The 17,360-nt window shown below is 37.6% G+C and overlaps 1 long non-coding RNA gene across 2 annotated transcripts; it reads right to left on the bottom strand.

Moving 5' to 3' along the window:
• Window positions 1–1,830: 1,830 nt before the first annotated feature.
• LOC308193858 lies at window positions 1,831–17,331 on the bottom strand. Of its 2 annotated transcripts, XR_013950011.1 has the most exons (4): window positions 17,246–17,331; window positions 8,690–8,844; window positions 3,753–4,005; window positions 1,831–3,636 (listed from the first exon to the last, which is right to left on the bottom strand). It is a non-coding gene; the product is annotated as an uncharacterized lncRNA (long non-coding RNA). The 2 variants fall into 2 exon arrangements; XR_013950012.1 differs by lacking the exon at window positions 17,246–17,331 and having other exon boundaries at window positions 8,690–10,078.
• Between the last annotated feature and the right edge of the window lie 29 nt (window positions 17,332–17,360).

Genomic DNA, 17,360 nt, shown 5'->3' with positions numbered 1-17,360 from the left:
ATTGTTCTGCTTTATATCTACATCATTTTTTTTTTCTATTCATGTCTGATCCAGGGACTCTTACAGTGCTATCCCAGTACAAGCTCTGTTATTAACCTTTCCCAAAATGAACTTTGACTTCATGCAGATTCCAGTTTACTCCTGTCTCTATTTCCTTACATCTGATGCAGTATGACATGCAGTGATATTTATCATCTTTACTTTTGTATCTGGCTTCCCTGAACAATTTGTACCTCTTGATAGCTGTTCTATGCCATGATTGCCATGTTAACAACAGCTTTTGGGTTCTACACTAGTAATTCTAGTTGCAGTAGTTGATGCCTGGGATTCTGAACTGAGTACAAGCCTTTCAGTTACTACATGCTGTTTTGTTGTCCCATCCAAGCCTTTCAGTAACTACATTATGTATCTGAAGTTATATATCCATGCATATATTCACAGATATACCCATAGATATACCCTTCTAATACTGTTTTACTTACCCTCATTTATCAGTTCTTCTCTGTACATTTTATATTCATATGTAAAGCTACATACATCCCTCTCAAAATTTGTCATTTTTTAAAGATTTTCTTACCAGTTCAGACCAACCTCAGCCCAAGCAATGTTATTTCCCTAGGCTGCGAGGTAATCAATCCTTTCTCTATTCACACTTCAAAGTGCTCAAGCTTTCCCGAACCTCCTATGAAGATTTATTAACCTTTGAGCCACTTGTTCATCTTCCTTGTTGTGTTTCCCTTTCCTCCCGTGCTCAAAAAAATAAGTAAAATCACTGAACATAAAAAGTTTCCACAGCTTTAACTATCTTCCCTGCTTCCCCCAATGGACTGTTTCCATCTGTTCAGGTAAGTCCTGTTAGGAATTATTTTCTCAAATTTGCCAGATGATCTGCTGCATATTGAAATGGATCCTTTTTAGCCTCAGATGCAAATCTTGTAACATAAGTTCTGATGCTATAATTTCTTTCTGTTCTTGGCATTCACGTTGGTGACAAACAGACAGACATGTCTTTTGGTAGGAGTCTAGAAACCTCTCCCCTTCTCTGCCATGATCAAAGAGAGGGAGTTTCTCTCCAGCTCTGAGCTGATGTTTTACAATGCAAAGCTTTCCACTGGTGAAAATGCAGCAAAACTAACTCCCAGTGGAGCGAGGCATACTCTTCTCCCACTAGGCACAAATCCTTTCACATCCCCTCTTTCAGCTTTCAAATTCATCTCACAACAAGAGACAAAAGCTCATTAAAACCAATGAGAAACTTTGTCATCTTTTCAATACGGGATCGAGTCCATGCCATCTGTGGTGCTTCTAATTTAGTATTTTTCCTGCAAATATACTTAGCTTTACAGTGTTTTGTCTTCCAGTTTCTTTTAATGTTCTTTCATTGTGAGAGAGGGTCTGACTATGTAATTTACGTCTCCATTTTCTTCTTTATTCAGTATACCTCTTACATGCCCTCTTATTCACCTCGTCTGGAGTAACTCATCCTATGAAATAAATTTTAAAAGAAAATTTAAAAGCCTGTACATTTCTTTTCAGCTATCATGTTAGTCACAGGATGAAAGCAAAGCTGATGAAAGCATCTAACAGACATTTCTAACAGCTGTTATGACTGGCAGAGACATATAAATTGTTCACTACATCCTTAATCTTTATTTTTTCCTCCAGATTTATCTAACTTGATTACTAATTTGCAGTAACTAATGTCATCCTCAGATAGGCAGTCCCCCAAATAAAGGTACAGATCAAATACTTCAGTTATACGCAGGACTGACACAGATTTCTCATTTGGTCTTTACAAATTTATAGACTACAACTACCTAATTTTCTCTTCTGGCTTTCTGTTATTAAAATATAAAATAAAAAATAAAAAAGACTTTTCTCTTTCACAAACTAAGACTTGCAAGATATCGAGAAAAAAATATATATATACGTAAAACACAGAGACCGATGGGTAAACAGTAATTCATCAACACAGTACATCAAGCAAAGATGCTCAGTCTTTACATTATATTAGACATACCAGAGGGGGTTCTGTAACTGTAGTCAACATGGGGTACAGGCTAAGTTGCATTAGGCAGACATATATTTCTTTCCCGACTTTTTCCTAAATTATCTTAAAGGGTTTGTAATGAGGTGCTATCTTAGCATGAATGATGCAAACAAAATGTTCTTCTTAAGAAATTATAGAACCATTTCTGCCAGATACATACTCTTTGATGGAGTATGAAACAGTCATGTCTAGTGAAACTGCCCAGATTCATGTTATCTATAAATCTGTCCCTGAAATTGCAGATTTAGCCTACTTAAACTCTGTTCCTCTATACTTTGCACCATTTCTTCTGACCAGGTATTTTTTATCTACAGGGACAGAGTCAAGATATTTTCTTGCCATCCCTACTCTAAATTATAAGGTATAGAAACTTAATATAAGCCAAAGCTGCTACCATAGTTAATTAACTAACATGCCATTTCACCAATTAAAGCAAAGCCAAATACAAATAAATAAATAAATAAATAAATGAGGCTATATTATCCTGAGCTTTAGCAGGGGAACAAGATTTTAATGACACTCTCTTGGAAAAATAAAAGGCATTTTCTCAATGAAACAGTTCCAAATGATGCCTGTTAAGTGCAGCACCTGTTCCAGGGAGGTTAAATTCCAACACAGAGCATGAGGCAAATCAGAGCCTTAGGGCGGGATATAGCCACCCAGCAAGCTAAGCAAGAAGCCACTGAGTTAATAGGAAACACTGGCTACAAGAATGGTTCTTCAAATCCCTTCAGGTATTATATTTCAGAGCACTAAGGAAACCCTCTATCCATCACCCAAGATAATTCTCTATAAAAAAGAAAAAATTCCTTACCCTTACTTCACCCCACCTCTGGATTTGACCAGGGTATTGTTTTTCCTTTTCACCTCCTGTGTCACTGGATATGCTTTTGCTCCCTAACAGTCTGTATTAGGAAGCAAGAGACTAAGATTCAGCTTTCATCTACAGCAGGGGCCAAAGCCACTTTCCTAGAAGTGCTCTAGATGTCAGATGAAAGGCTCTTTCAGGGTGCAGAATGGAAAAAAAACACATTGGCTTTCAAATCCTCACCACCTTTTCTGAGTTCTGCTTCAACTGGGGACACTGTGCTGTTTTTTGCACCCATTAGGAGCTGTCAGTAACTGATCTTCTGTCTCTCCAGGCTGCCTCAAGTCAGTGAGTCACTAGGCATCTCTGCTGATGTACTGACTGGCTTCTGTCTCCTTATCTAGGTGTCTAATGGCTCCAACTTTTTTTTCATTATTATTATTATTATTATTGTCATCATCTCTTACTGGTTTATTTCAGTCTGTCCTTCACTTTCTTCCGTGTGTCTCTTGTGTCTTTTGCTTCAGGCTCTCTCTCCCCTCCCCTCCCCTCCCTTCCCCTCCCCTCCCCTCCTCTCCTCTCCTCCTTTTTCTGATCTAGGTGACTTCGAAGCTGCATGTAGATATATGGTAATACTTGTGACCTTCTGACAAAGATACTATTAACCCTTGAGCCTAATAACCCATATTATTCTTCTGTGCTTCCTTCACTGCTTCCACATCCAGACTTTCTCATTCAGATCTCACCCTTTTGACCTTTGTCTTCCATGTATTTTTTCCTGTGTAGAGGGAACAGACATTTGAGATATTAGATTATGCTAATCAATAAGATGACTATTTAAAAGCAGCACAACTTGCTTAAATTAAAAAAAAAAAGTGTTTTAAAGTGTTTTACCTTATTTAATGTAGTTTTAGAATGTACCAACACATCCAAAGTTGTACACTAAGCATTTTGTTTAGAAAACTTAATTCACAACATATTCTTGTGAATAAATTTCTGTCACCCATGCATGGGCTGAAGGACGGATCTGATATCCTTCAGGATTTTAGTGAAACTCAGATTCCATTTTGCATTTTAGTTATCTTTCTTTCTGGGTCTGTTGATTCAGTAGAGTCCAATTTGTAGTGTGGAACTTTAACAAGATTGGCTGTAAGTACAAAACACAAAACTAATATTAGATGGTTTTGGCAAACTTTCCTCCGTTTATTCTTTCTGTGTGTATCATCCACCTTTTTTTCTGCCTCATCCTTTTAGGCTAAAAATCTATACTAAATTCCCCCTAACCTAACTCTTGCTTTATTATCAGAGTGTTATTCATTTAGAAATGAGAGAAAGGCTCCAGGACTGCAAAACACACTGTAGCCTGAGCACCAGACAGGATAAATTTTTTTGTGGGTCTGAGTGGGTCTGAGCATTCCCCAGATCTAATCAGTAGCACCAGGTATTATCGAGATAAAACTGCAGCAACAGAAACAAGCAAGGGAAAAAGACAGTGCAAGATATTTTTTCCTATTTTTTTTTTTTTTAATATTCTTAATCCTAAAAGTAACGAGTCGCTTTACAAATTTCACTCTTTGAATAGACAGGTGCTTATGTTAATTATATGTTGCATTTTTACCAAATGTGCTTTAAAATTCTTATTCTGTTTGTATTGATAATTTTCTTTGCATACTCTGTGTAAACCTCAAAAGTCATTATAATATACATGTCTATAAGAATTATGTAAACATGCAGAATTAATATAAGCTGGAGGCATGCTTGTCACTTTAAGAAAGTTTCAGAAGTGATCTTTTTAAGATTGGATTCACTGGCTTTCAAATGTCCGTTATTTTAACTGCTTATAACTTCTCGTGGTCTTTGTCCACTGCCTTCCATGATAAGTGTTTTATGTAAGAGCACTTTTTGTTTTGATGATCACCTTTTCTGAAGCTGAGGAATTTCATTTTGTTTAAAGGCTTTGATTCTAGCTTCAACCATTCAATTCAGCTGTATACAAATGACTGCCTATCATGTAAAGACAGACAGCTAGGCAAATATCATTCACTGGCACTATAATTCGTCTATAGATATGTTTTTTTGTTGTTGTTGTTGTTGTTGCTTTGTTTTGTTTTTGTTTTTGTTTTTTCCTTCCACAAGGAAATGGGAAATGTTTAAAGAAAGTGTTTTGATGCATTTCTTAAACAAGAGTAACTATTTCAGTACAACATCAAGTATTCTTGTTGTGGACTTGATCCTGAAGACTTAGGCAAGTACTATTTTACAGTTTTACTGACTAATGCAAATCTTATTACATATGCCCTTAAATTCTCATAGGATTGGATCCTACGATAATTTTTAAGGAAAGGCATGACTGCATATAAAAAATTGCAGGATCTTCAGCTTACACTGTTCTTGGGAGAATCAGGTGTTACTTAAATAGACGCAAGAGATTAGTTTGCAGATGACACCAAGCTAAGTGCGTGTGTCGATCTGCTCAAGGGCAGGAAGGCTCTGCAGGAGGATCTGGATAGGCTGGAGCGATGGGCTGAGGTCAACTGTATGAAGTTCAACAAGGCCAAGTGCCAGGTCCTGCACCTGGGGCGCAACAACCCCAAGCAGAGCTACAGGCTGGGAGATGAGTGGCTGGAAAGCTGCCTGGCCGAGAAGGACCTGGGAGTATTGGTTGATAGTCGGCTGAATATGAGCCAGCAGTGTGCTCAGGTGGCCAAGAAGGCCAACAGCATCCTGGCCTGTATAAGAAGCAGTGTGGCCAGCAGGTCTAGGGAAGTGATTGTGCCCCTGTACTCGGCTCTGGTGAGGCCGCACCTCGAGTACTGTGTTCAGTTTTGGGCCCCTCGCTACAGGAAGGACATGGACGTGCTCGAGCGAGTCCAGAGAAGGGCGACCAAGCTGGTGAGGGGTCTGGAGAACAAGTCTTACGAGGAGCGGCTGAGGGAGCTGGGCTTGTTCAGCCTGCAGAAGAGGAGGCTCAGGGGCGACCTTATCGCTCTCTACAGTTACCTTAAAGGAGGCTGTAGAGAGGTGGGGGTTGGTCTGTTCTCCCACGTGCCTGGTGACAGGACGAGGGGGAATGGGCGAAAGTTGCGACAGGGGAGTTTTAGGTTGGATGTTAGGAAGTACTTCTTTACCAAAAGGGTTATTAAGCATTGGAACGGGCTGCCCAGGGAGGTGGTGGAGTCACCATCCCTGGAGGTCTTTAAAAGACGTTTAGATGTAGAGCTTAGCGATATGGTTTAGTGGAGTACTTAGTGTTAGGTCAGAGGTTGGACTCGATGATCTTGAGGTCTCTTCCAACCTAGAAATCTGTGATACTGTGAAGAGATGTTAAGTAAATTAAGAAAACATCTTCAGATTGATGTCTCTATCAGCCTTTTTTTTTTTTATCCCCTCTACACAACAACTCTGAATGGACATTTGTATGAATGTGTAAGAACAGTTATATTTCTCTTTCAGTAAGAAAAATGCTTCCAGGAAGTATCAGGCATCCTGAGATTATTTTGCACAGATGGTTTGCTCATGCACAGTAATTGGAAACTTTTGGGACATGTCAGACATATTGTGCACACAATGCTAGGGAAATAAACCTAGAAAGAACCTGGGCCAGTATCCTTTTTAAAGCAGGATCTGTATCTCCTGACAGGTGCTTGTTTAATTTGCCATTAAGTATTACCATCAATGAAGATTGCAGTCTCCCTCAGCCATCTATTTCAGTGCTTTGCGGTTTTTACACAGAAGAAAACATAACCAGAGTCTGATTGGAAACCTGTTGTCATTTAAGACTATTCCTTTTCATTGTTTACCAGAGACATGGAGAAAAGTCCATTCTCTCCCCTCTACACTAGCCTTTAAATGCAGGGTAATGGTTTAACCCATTCCCAGTTTTGCAGGTACATGTCATGGCAACTTATCTGCAGTGCAATCAGTTGAAGAGTTTCATATAGTTAGTCTAACTGCAATTGAAACACATCTGCATTTCATTCCACTCTTCTGAACAAAGCTGGACCTGCTGTACCACAGACCACCTATTTTCGTGCAATGCCACAGTCAGCATGGCCATTCTCAAGAGCATCCCCTGTACTGTATATGTGCCCTAGGACTAGGTCACAAAATAGTGAACACATGTAGGATTTCCTGGAGGCACAGAAATTACCAGAGGACACAAAGCTGCAATAAATCTGCTGAGCATCTGGAAATCCCAAATCCAGTCTTCCAGGTGGCCAAGGCAATCCTTTGTAGGAAAAACTGTCTGGGAGAGGAGTGCTGGTTCTATCAGGTGGATAGTAAGGCTAATGCTGGCTATTTTAAGTTATAGTTGTTTAAATACGCAGACATAAGTCTAGAAAACACAACAATGAACTTCCTGGTGGCAATCAGTGACCCCATTTGCAGTTCTCCACTAACAGCACTGAGCCAAAGTTAGCAAGAGAAAACGCCCCCATGTATGTTACGCTGCACAGAAATGACAGCTTGTAATTATAGTCTTGGAAACAGTCATTTGCAGCCTTTCCAATAACAGTTAATGAACCCACTCACTAAGAACCTGTATTCAGCCTCTGGAAATTCTAGGATTAGCATCTATACGGTTTTATCTCTTTGATCAAGAGTAAGACTCCTCCTTTCTCCTGTGCTCCTTGCTGAGTAAACTGAAATTTAAATGAAACTTCTTTGGTTAGTAAGATAGAGGAATTAAACTTATTAGATTATGTTCAGATGCTAGCAAATATTGTGGTAGTTACCGGTAATGTGGATTCTTGCAACTCTGTATTTCATGGAGAAAAAGAGTAAATAGGAGTTTTTACCTTATGAAAGAAGCATAGGCAATTAATCGATGCCATAAACATTTCAGTTTGGGACCAATGTAATTCAGAGGGCATTCACAAGTAAATAGAGGACAATGGTTTAAAAAAAAAAAAGAGAGAGAGAGAGAGAATCTTTTCTCAGCCTTCATGGATTATTTTTTCCCAGACTAATCATGTTTATGTGGAAAACGTTTGAAATGAAATGATTTTACATTTCAGCAGGGCAAATATATTTGGAATTGCTAAAATCTGGAGCACATGGAAATGAAGCATTCCAAGTAGATGGCTAAAAATGGTACATTCAGAGAGCAGCAGAGGTCTATAAGGGATGGATAAATGGTCGGCACTTGGGTATGTTTCAGGACTGCCATTGGAACCCCCCAAAAGTCTGTCAGTGTTTGCTGTAAGTACAGCACATGATAGAAACAAAATATTATAAACAAAAAACACTCTAAACAAGTTAGCTCATTAAAATGAAATTTCTCCATCTAAGATTCACTGTTCTATATCAAGGAAAGTCTTTCTCAAAAAGTTGCCAGTTTTATGAGACAGAAATAAAATAGCATAAATGTGATGTGTTCTCTGCAATCAATGAGCTGTATCACCACTAAACATTTTTCTAGCACTAAAATTATGCAAAGAGATATAGAACAGAGTTTCCTAAGGTTTCTCAGTAAGTACCACAAAAATCAGTGAAGGAAGATCTCTATAAAGTAATCCACATGATACCTTAGTTAAAAGGTATGCAGGCTGGGGTGGGGTGGAAATATCACTTTGAAATGATATTTGAGACATTTGACTTTCTCAGCTAATGCCTGTCCTCTTTATTGTTTATCCATCCCTTACATTTCTTCTCCAAACATTTTTTCCTCCTGTCCTTTCCTATAGTGCTCCCACTGCCTAGTAGTCATTTTATATGAATCTCCATCTCAGGACCCATTTTGTGATAACATTTATCATTTAACACCTTTTAAGCCCGCCCTCCCTCCCCCCCCCCCCCCCCCATTTTAAAAACAAAATTATCAAATATACCTCATCTAATATTCAGTGAGATATGGTATGAAACAATCTTTCTTCATCTGTAGTCAGGTAAGTTGAGGTCAGACTTTGTTCCTCACTGAAGCTGTAATTTATTCTATCTAGTAGAAATAAAGATGCTGGCTGTCATCTCCAGGTTTTATTTGGCACTAGGGGTGGGGAAAGGTGGAAGATACAATCACCAGGAGGTTACAGATTGGCCAAGTTCTGTAAGTGGTCCAAGTCAGTTTGACTCTGGTAGAAGAGTTCTGCAGCTCCACGTTTAGTAACAAAATCATACAGACATCCCCACCTTCAGCAGAGGAGGTGACCATTAGTTCATCATACACAGTGACAATGGTCTCTTCCTACTCACCTGGAGAATGTTCTAGCCATACGGGTCCACTTGGAGTGCTGGGAATAAGCAGTATCATTCCACAGTTCTTTCAGCAACAAAGAGAAATGCTCTGCTAAAAATTAAAGGACAGAAAGCCAAGGCTGGGAAATCCCACTTTAGCTCAATTTAAGTATCGAATGTGGTATAGGAGTCCTTCAGAATGGTGGTGGGCTCTAATTCCATCCATTGTCTGCCATTTCCCAAAGCAGACAGCAACAACAGCTCCTTCAGTCTGCTGAGTGACAAAGCTGAGAGGAGGAAGAGGGAAAAAGAAGACAGACTCCAGAAACAACAAGGAACTGAGCCTCTATAAAGAATTTTGGTGAGGGAATTGGTGCTTGGCACTGGAATAAGGTGTGATCATTGTTTCCACTTAGCGAAATGGTTTTTGGGAAGAAGATTGCTGTTCATGGATTTTATAGCACAATAATTTCCTATGTGGTTCTTCCTATAAAGAGATGGAAGTCTTTGAAGAAGAGAATTGTAAAACAAATTTTCTCCCTTTTCTACTGATTTACATTACAAAAAGCCCTCTCAAAATTGCAACTTCTTTTCACTATCTAAACACTACTGGCTCTCACCCAGTTCTTAGATAGCACAATAGCTAACACAAGTAATATATTTTTATTTTCCCTCTTTGTATTTGGGAAGAGAAATAGTACAGATTTCCTGTCCAAGGCATGTGCTCTTAAACGTAAACATCTTTTTTAAATCCAAAGGTAACTGTTTCTAGGGAGAACAGAATTTTGGATGTGGATCCACATCCTATCCTCTGTCTAGATATTCACCTTTGTGGGATTTGCATTCATGTTGCAAAAGATATTTATGCCTGCAGTTTTCTATTATGTCTGTCCAGCATATCTACGTCATCACCCTGAGTTAGAGGCTAGCAGGACACTACGGAGATCAAATATGAAAATTTCAGAATACCTCATGGTAACTTGGATGTTCAAACAATATTTTCGGTATAGCATTTCAGCAGGTCATTTCTCTTTTCATCTTTTAGAAATAAAAATACTTCTCTTCATTACATTATTTTAAGCACTACTGTGGACTGAGTATTGCCACTAGGGCTGTTAAAAGTAAATTTTGTACCTCACTGAAATACCTGTCCTGTGGACCCATACACACGTTCTCTTATAGTCTCCATTATGAACACTTGATATCATTTAATTTTAGTTGATGAGTACTAAAGGTCATAAATATCTGTACGAAAAAATTGTAGTAAGTTATTTAATTGAAACCAAAGTCTCGCATTTGTTTGAAGTTCATTGACTCTAGATTTAGAGACAGAAATTTAATGCAAATGCAAATACCAGTGTATTTGCAAATACCAAAAGTAATTTGGGTCTGTCTCTGCTAACAAAAATATAACAATTCTCCTTGTACTCTTCAAAACTAAGAAATTAGTCATCTAAAGTTCATCCAGTCTGTCAGGTTAAGTTATAGAAGAAACATAAAATAAATTTTTTTTTAAAGTCTGTTAACTGTTAGAATTCCATAAAGCCTGTCTCAGAATGTGAGAATTTTCTCTGGAATCAGAAAAACAATTTAGCATCCATATTTATAGAAAAAAATGCTTACTATTCTTCACTGCCCAGCAACTCACTTCAAACTTCTGCAGCATCTAATTTTCCTCTCCTATTTACCTCTTGCTGCAATGAGAAAGTTGCCCAAACCAAATCAGTGTGAAAAATAGTTTAAACCTTATGTTTTATATTGTAGTTTGATTCATGAGATAAGGATTATTAGGAAAAAAAAAATAGAGGTTGGACAAGTGTGATGTATAAAACTAACACAAGCAAATAGAAGTGTATTAGGACAGGTATCTCTTGATCCACACCTTATTCCAAGCAAATTGAACAACTTTATGCTGCATAACAGGGACAACTGGATAAGAATACATTGCAGTGCTTTACACCTTTTTTGCTCTTCCTGCCCTCACATCATATCCCAGTTTGATAAATGTTGTTTTACTAGACTCTTAAAACTATTAGAAATTCCTGCAAAATGTACAGGACCGTCTTAACGCAATATGTTCAGTCAAATTTTGCCAAAATCCTATGCTGAAAAACATGGGTATTAGTGTAAAAATCCATAAAAAATAATTTTATATTTACCTTCATTCCAATATTCCAGAATAATCAAAGGGACCCAATCAACAAAGACTTAATAACAAGTATTTGGTTTCAAGTTTTCTTTTTTGAAAGCTATGCTTCCTCAAACATTTCTCTAAAATATACTGACATGAAAATAATCTTTGATCTTTTCAGAGTCAAGAGACAAAACTATCATTTGTACATATTAGTATCTATACTTCATTGTAACAAGCATATCATTGTGGATCACGTCAGGTCAAGGAGTCATTTCTTTATAGTAGCACCAAGTAGCAGGATTCTTCAAACCCATGGTAGCACTGTGCCTATGTTTCAGGTTTCCCTTTGTATCTGTCACTCATCAGTTTGCAGTACCTTTAGATAGAGTTGTATCTCAGCAGTTCTTTAAGCCCACTCTAAAGTCTGGAAGGACAGCAAGCTCACAGAGCTTGTTATAAACAAGTCTTTCATCTCAGAATTTTCTGAAAGCCTCTAGTCTTTGTTCATCATTCCCTCATCTGTTCTTGGGCTCTACTCACTCATTTTGCTCTTGAAGTATTTGAGAATATCCCAAAACTCTTGTTTATTTTTAGATTTCAAAAATCTCCAATACTAGAACATCTCCCAAACCTAAACTCTTCTGTTTCTTTATTTTATCTGTCCATCTCCTCTCCAGTCCTAAAGATTTTCCTTCATAACCCTGGCATTACAAGATTATTATTTTCCTTTCATAGCCTCAGTTCATAAAAAACAAACAAACAAACAAACAAAACAAACAAAACAACAAAAAAAAAACCCACCATCCTTAACTTCCTTTCACTTGTGCCTTTTCTTAAGGAGTGGCTACTAGTTTCAGCCATGAGTTGGCCCAAGAGCAAGTCTTTCTGTCTGTAAAGGAAATTCAAATTCAAAATCAACAAAAGAACACTGGGTCAAGTTCTTACACCACCAACGTATAATATGATAACAAAAAAATAAACAAACCTGTTTGAGAGATGAGAAAATCTCAGTAAGTGGAGGAAAAGGAGAAAGTTCTATAGAAAGTGCAAAGTTCCAGGGCTGTTAAGAGATGTGTATTGGCATGACAGAATAATCATTTGTAAGCTTGAACTTTTGGCAAATTAGTTAATATATTCCTCTTAAAGCACAGAAATATTTAATTCTGTTTTCCAAGTAATTTTAGGTGGTTAGTTATCCTATTAATTAGGTAATTAGAATTCAAAGCATAGATAAATATTCAGTAGTTCTTAAAAATAAAAGAAACAAAATTAGCTATTACTAGATCCACCTGTCAAATCTTATTCACTTTGATAGTAGTAGGAGGGAATTTGCTAGAATAACAGAAAACTCATCCTAAAAGTTTTATGAAGCATCCCACGGAACTCAATAATGAATTTATCTCTTGCTGTATGCTGTTTGAACTATATAGAATGGGTCAAACAGACTGGGAAAAAAAAAGACCTCTAATCTACACAATTTCAGAATGTTTTCAATATTCTGTTACTCTTTATATCCTAATCATGTTTTAATCATGAGAAAAATCTACAAAAGAGTTAGAGCTGCTTTATGGGTTGACTTCTGCAGAATTTGGATATAGGCCTGGAAGGATGCTTTTTTAAATTGATGTTAAGGATTAGCGTAATCTGTGTGTATAAGGCAATAACAAAAAGGCTTTTACAACACTAGCCAGAGCTTTTTTTTTTCCCTCCCCCTCATCTTCTAGTGTTTTCAATCTGATGTTCTTACAGTTATGTAGTACGGTTCAGTGTTGATCTTAGAACATAACTAGGTTACATATTATATTGTTAGTGATTAGTATTTTAGTATTTTTTCCTCCCACATCTGCAAATTCAAGGGACAATGTGCTAGATAGAGTTTTTCATACTAAATATTGTAGAGCTAAAGAAAAGAAGTGACTTCCATAAACATTTCAACCAATAATAATAATAATAATAATAATAATAATAATAATAATAATAATAATAACAACAACAACCACCTCTGGAATTGTCTTTAAAGCAATCTCGTATAAAGAAAATTACTTTGGCTGTTAATTTTCTGAAGTACTCTATTTTAAGATTACTTTATCATGAAACACACTGCTTTTTTGGGGGACAACCATCATAGTAAATTCTTGACAGGGGGATGCATGGCTCTGAAGGCTATATACATATATTGATACTTTCATATGCAAGTGCTGCAAATACAGTGAATGACATGAAGAAATGTGCACAGCTACTGTGAGAACCATCCACCCATTCTGTTGGTGAGAAGACGATGCCAGACCCTCCAACTGTAAAACTAGAACTAACTTCACTGAAATACGTGTGTGTGTGTGTGTGTGTGTGTGTGTGTATTTAGAAAAATCAATTACTGATTCATTTCCTGAGCAGAGACAAAAAGAATAGACAGCATCTTTGTTTTCTTGTATATAATGTAAAAGTTAGAAAATAATGGAGGCACAGAAAATCTCAATGGCTACACAACAACTGCTTCTGAAGGTTGGTGTGCACAAGTTTGTGCTTAAGTTTGTCAATCAAGCTGAGTGTCAAGAGGGATGTTAGCTTATAGACACAGCATCTTTGCAGGATCAAATTTTAGTTTGCCTTTACAAATTTATACTCCACCATTATTAGCCTAACACAGACACCTCATCTTCCTTGTCTATCACACAAAATGATCTTATTTCAGTGTGCCTATTTTGGCTCCTTAATAGACACACTATACTTCCTGTGCAAGCTTCTTGCCTTCTTTGATTACTGCTGTGCAAAACAGAACCAAAACAGAACCCAGGCTGAAACCATGTTCAGAAGAGAGAAATATGCAGGACTTTGGTCCCTACTCTACAAGTGAAAGAGATTTCCTACTCAGAAGACAGGGAAGTCAGAGTACCAAGCAGGCAACAGGTACTAAGGGCACTATTTTCACCCAGAAAGCAAGAGCTTAGCCTAGTTCTGTCTGATTTTTATATAATCCCTATATATCCTGCAGGGCCAGATCAGGCTCATACCCAGTTTTCATTTCAGGCTTAACATTTCCAATCCATTCAGTCCATCAGCAACCAGGTAACTTCCCAGGAAGTTTTGAGGTGACTGGCATGACATCTCCTGCAAAGGTCTGGTGCCATGCACTACAGTTAGCCAGACCTGCTAGGATATATACATTCCTATGCTTTCCTAATTTTACCTAACTAGAGACATTCTTTAAGAAGCCATCTCCTTGGAAGATAACTGTATAAAGACAAAACAAACAAACAAACAAACAAAACCCCAATCTTTAGGAAGGTTTGATAGATGATAAATAAAACTCTAGTCCTTCTATTCTCCACCCCAGAGCCCAGGGCTGGTCATACCCATCCTTTCTGATGGAGGTACCAGAAATATCTCCTTTTTTCTGTAAGAAGAATATTTCCAGAGATGGGGATTCTTCTCCTAAAGCGAGATAGAAAGCATATGTAGGATGTGCAAAAACAGGCTTGGGCTCGTGCATACTCAAACCCAGTTCAGAATGTTTAATATGCCATTCTAATTGTAATCTCTTGAGTTTCTTCTAGACTAGTCAGTCTGAGGACACTAAAGGGAGAAAAATAATTGTTCTCAGCTTTTACATTCCACATCCTAGTCCGCTGGACCAAAAGTGATTTTTTGCAGCTGAGCCTTCCCTCAGCCTAAGGGAAGTTAGGATTCTGTGCACTGAAGTATGCAGGCTTCTGTGAGATATTCATAAGTGCACATCCCATATACACATTTTAATGGAACTGTGAGAGAACCAATAAATGAAAATCCAGAATACTCCTTCCTAGGTGCAAAGACAGATGAGGGGGCACTTCATTGTTCACACTAACACATTCCCTTGTCAGAAAGACAGAAATGCTGTGATAGAATTTTGTAAGTCAAGCAGATGAATATATTCATACTTTCTGCCTGCATTCATTTTTTCAGTTAACCCTTGTGACATAACTGCAGTTATCCTTTTTTATAAAGGTTAATTAGTAGTAAAAGTATAATACCAGCCATGGTAACTGCTCGTTTAATGAAAACTTGAAGATTTTTTCAAGCTGATGCACTGAAGCTCATTTTCTTTTCTCACTCCAGGCTAATAGCTTGTAGATAGAAAACCTATTTTTTTAAATAATTTTGTCTGACCTACTAGATAGTTTTTAGTTTCAATGCGTTTCTAATATTCTGATAATCTGAATCTTTCTGATAAGCAAACAGTGTTTACTGGTACTTCTTAATAAAATCAACAGGTGGGGCATTTGTCATCTTAGCCAATGTGTGTTAACAAACAGAAATACCTAGCAAGAAGAGATGAGTTTCTAGGCACCAGTAATCCATGCTTTATAATGATCAAAAGCCACACATCTAGAAGGCCTTAGAGCTTTTTTATTTAAAGGAAAAATTAGAGAAATAGAGCATGATAGTGCATAATCTCCAATATGCATATACAGCACTATGCAAGCGAACAGTGGGTGGCCTACTGAAAAGCAACGGAGGCACATATGAATGAAAAGAAATGTCAGCAGCCACAGTAGCTGTGGTTTCACCTGGGTGGCTCTGGGCTAATACTGCAACGACTTGCTCAGCTTGCTTTCTGCAGTTTTAATGATGACTGATCCCTACAGTTTCTTAACCAGAAGCAAAATTCACCCAAAGTATAACACAAGAATATTTGGAGAGACTATACACAGCTTGCTCAGATTTTTACTTCCCTTTGATTTTCATGCCAGCTTACTGGTAGTATAAGCAGTTGCTTATATGATCTTATTTAGACTTCAATAAATTTACTGTTTAAGGACAGCTCTAACTGACGCTGGCGCTTTCCAGATCTGAGCATCTTTTCACTTAGAATAAGAGGACTTACAGGAATAGAAACATTTAAATTGATAGGTAGCTAAACAAAGTCTCCACCAGCATAACAGGAAAGCAAATAGCTTATAAACTTTACCGAGAAAATATTGCTGCAGTCATTATCATAAGCCACATGGGTCAAATATAACAATTAAAAGCCTATCAATTGTTGACCACACTGTTTCCCTGCAATGCTCAAAATATTTCTAGGCATTGCAGGAAGAAGTCTACAGAAGAAAATAATTATGTCAGGCATTCAGAATCTTTTAGTGACAGAAAGTCTGTCTCCTTTGGGACATACACGGTAGTGCTGACATCAGTTTTTATAGGTTTTATAGACAAAATTGTTTCTATTCAGATATTAAGTTCACAAAAGACATTTTCTGAAGTGTCCTTAAACATTTAAGTACATAATGATGATGAAAGCTAACAGGTAAACCCCTTATTTGTTGTCTACACATAGCCTCTTATATGTAGTTTTGTAGATCCACATTTATTCCTATAAAAATTATTGTGAATGGATTTTTATGGTATCTCCTTTTACTAATTAAAGTTAGGTTATTATTTTGCCTTGCCATTGTTTGGTATAATTAATTGAACAGAACAAAGAGGTAACCAGAATCCTATTTCTTAGGTGCTAGTGTTTATCACTTTTCTTGCAGCATTATCTTTATATATAAAGATTTCACTTGCTGACATTTATGTTAGTTAACAGCTTGACAATGTAAAAAAGCTTCTACCTCCACATTAAGTTGTTCTATAGAACTAAAATTTAAGCACTTCCCTAGTCATTTTGCAACTCATTTGGCTCCCTACTGATTCAGCAGGCTCTATAAAGACTCTGTTGTTTGCATACATCTACAGCACTTACGTATCAGGACGATGGTAGGCAGCAGCCAAAGCTGGGTTGCTCCTCAAGGAAATATAAGACAAAAGCTGAGGATGATAGCCAAGTAGACTAACAAGGAATGAAGTCCTAAAATGCTTAAGAAAAGCAAAGCACAGTAAGAAGAGCAAAGCGCCACAGCAAAATTGGGTCGACCACAGCTCAGTGCCTACTGTGAAATCCTGTAACAACAGGACAGGTCTGAGGTCAACCCAGGAAGTCAAATGTGCAAGCGGAGGTGAGGTAAAATGAGGATTAGCAGGGTAAAAGGCTAGGCACAGGCATGCCTACAAGGTAGTAAGTGAGGAACAAAAGTTAGAGCAGGAGCTTAAACATACCTACCAAGCCACTGAGAAGAGGTTGCATAGCTGGAGGCTCCAACTGTAATTATGCACAATTAGCTGCTGCCACAGGTACCAGGTCCAGGCTTGTAGGGTTGTGCCATAACAGAAATGAC

The sequence above is a fragment of the Anser brachyrhynchus genome, assembly GCF_964034855.1.
Source record: "Anser brachyrhynchus genome assembly, chromosome: 4".
NCBI classification, from domain to species: domain Eukaryota; kingdom Metazoa; phylum Chordata; class Aves; order Anseriformes; family Anatidae; genus Anser; species Anser brachyrhynchus.
The sequence above is the reverse complement of the archived record's forward strand: the minus strand, read 5'-3'. Positions and strand labels throughout refer to the sequence as shown.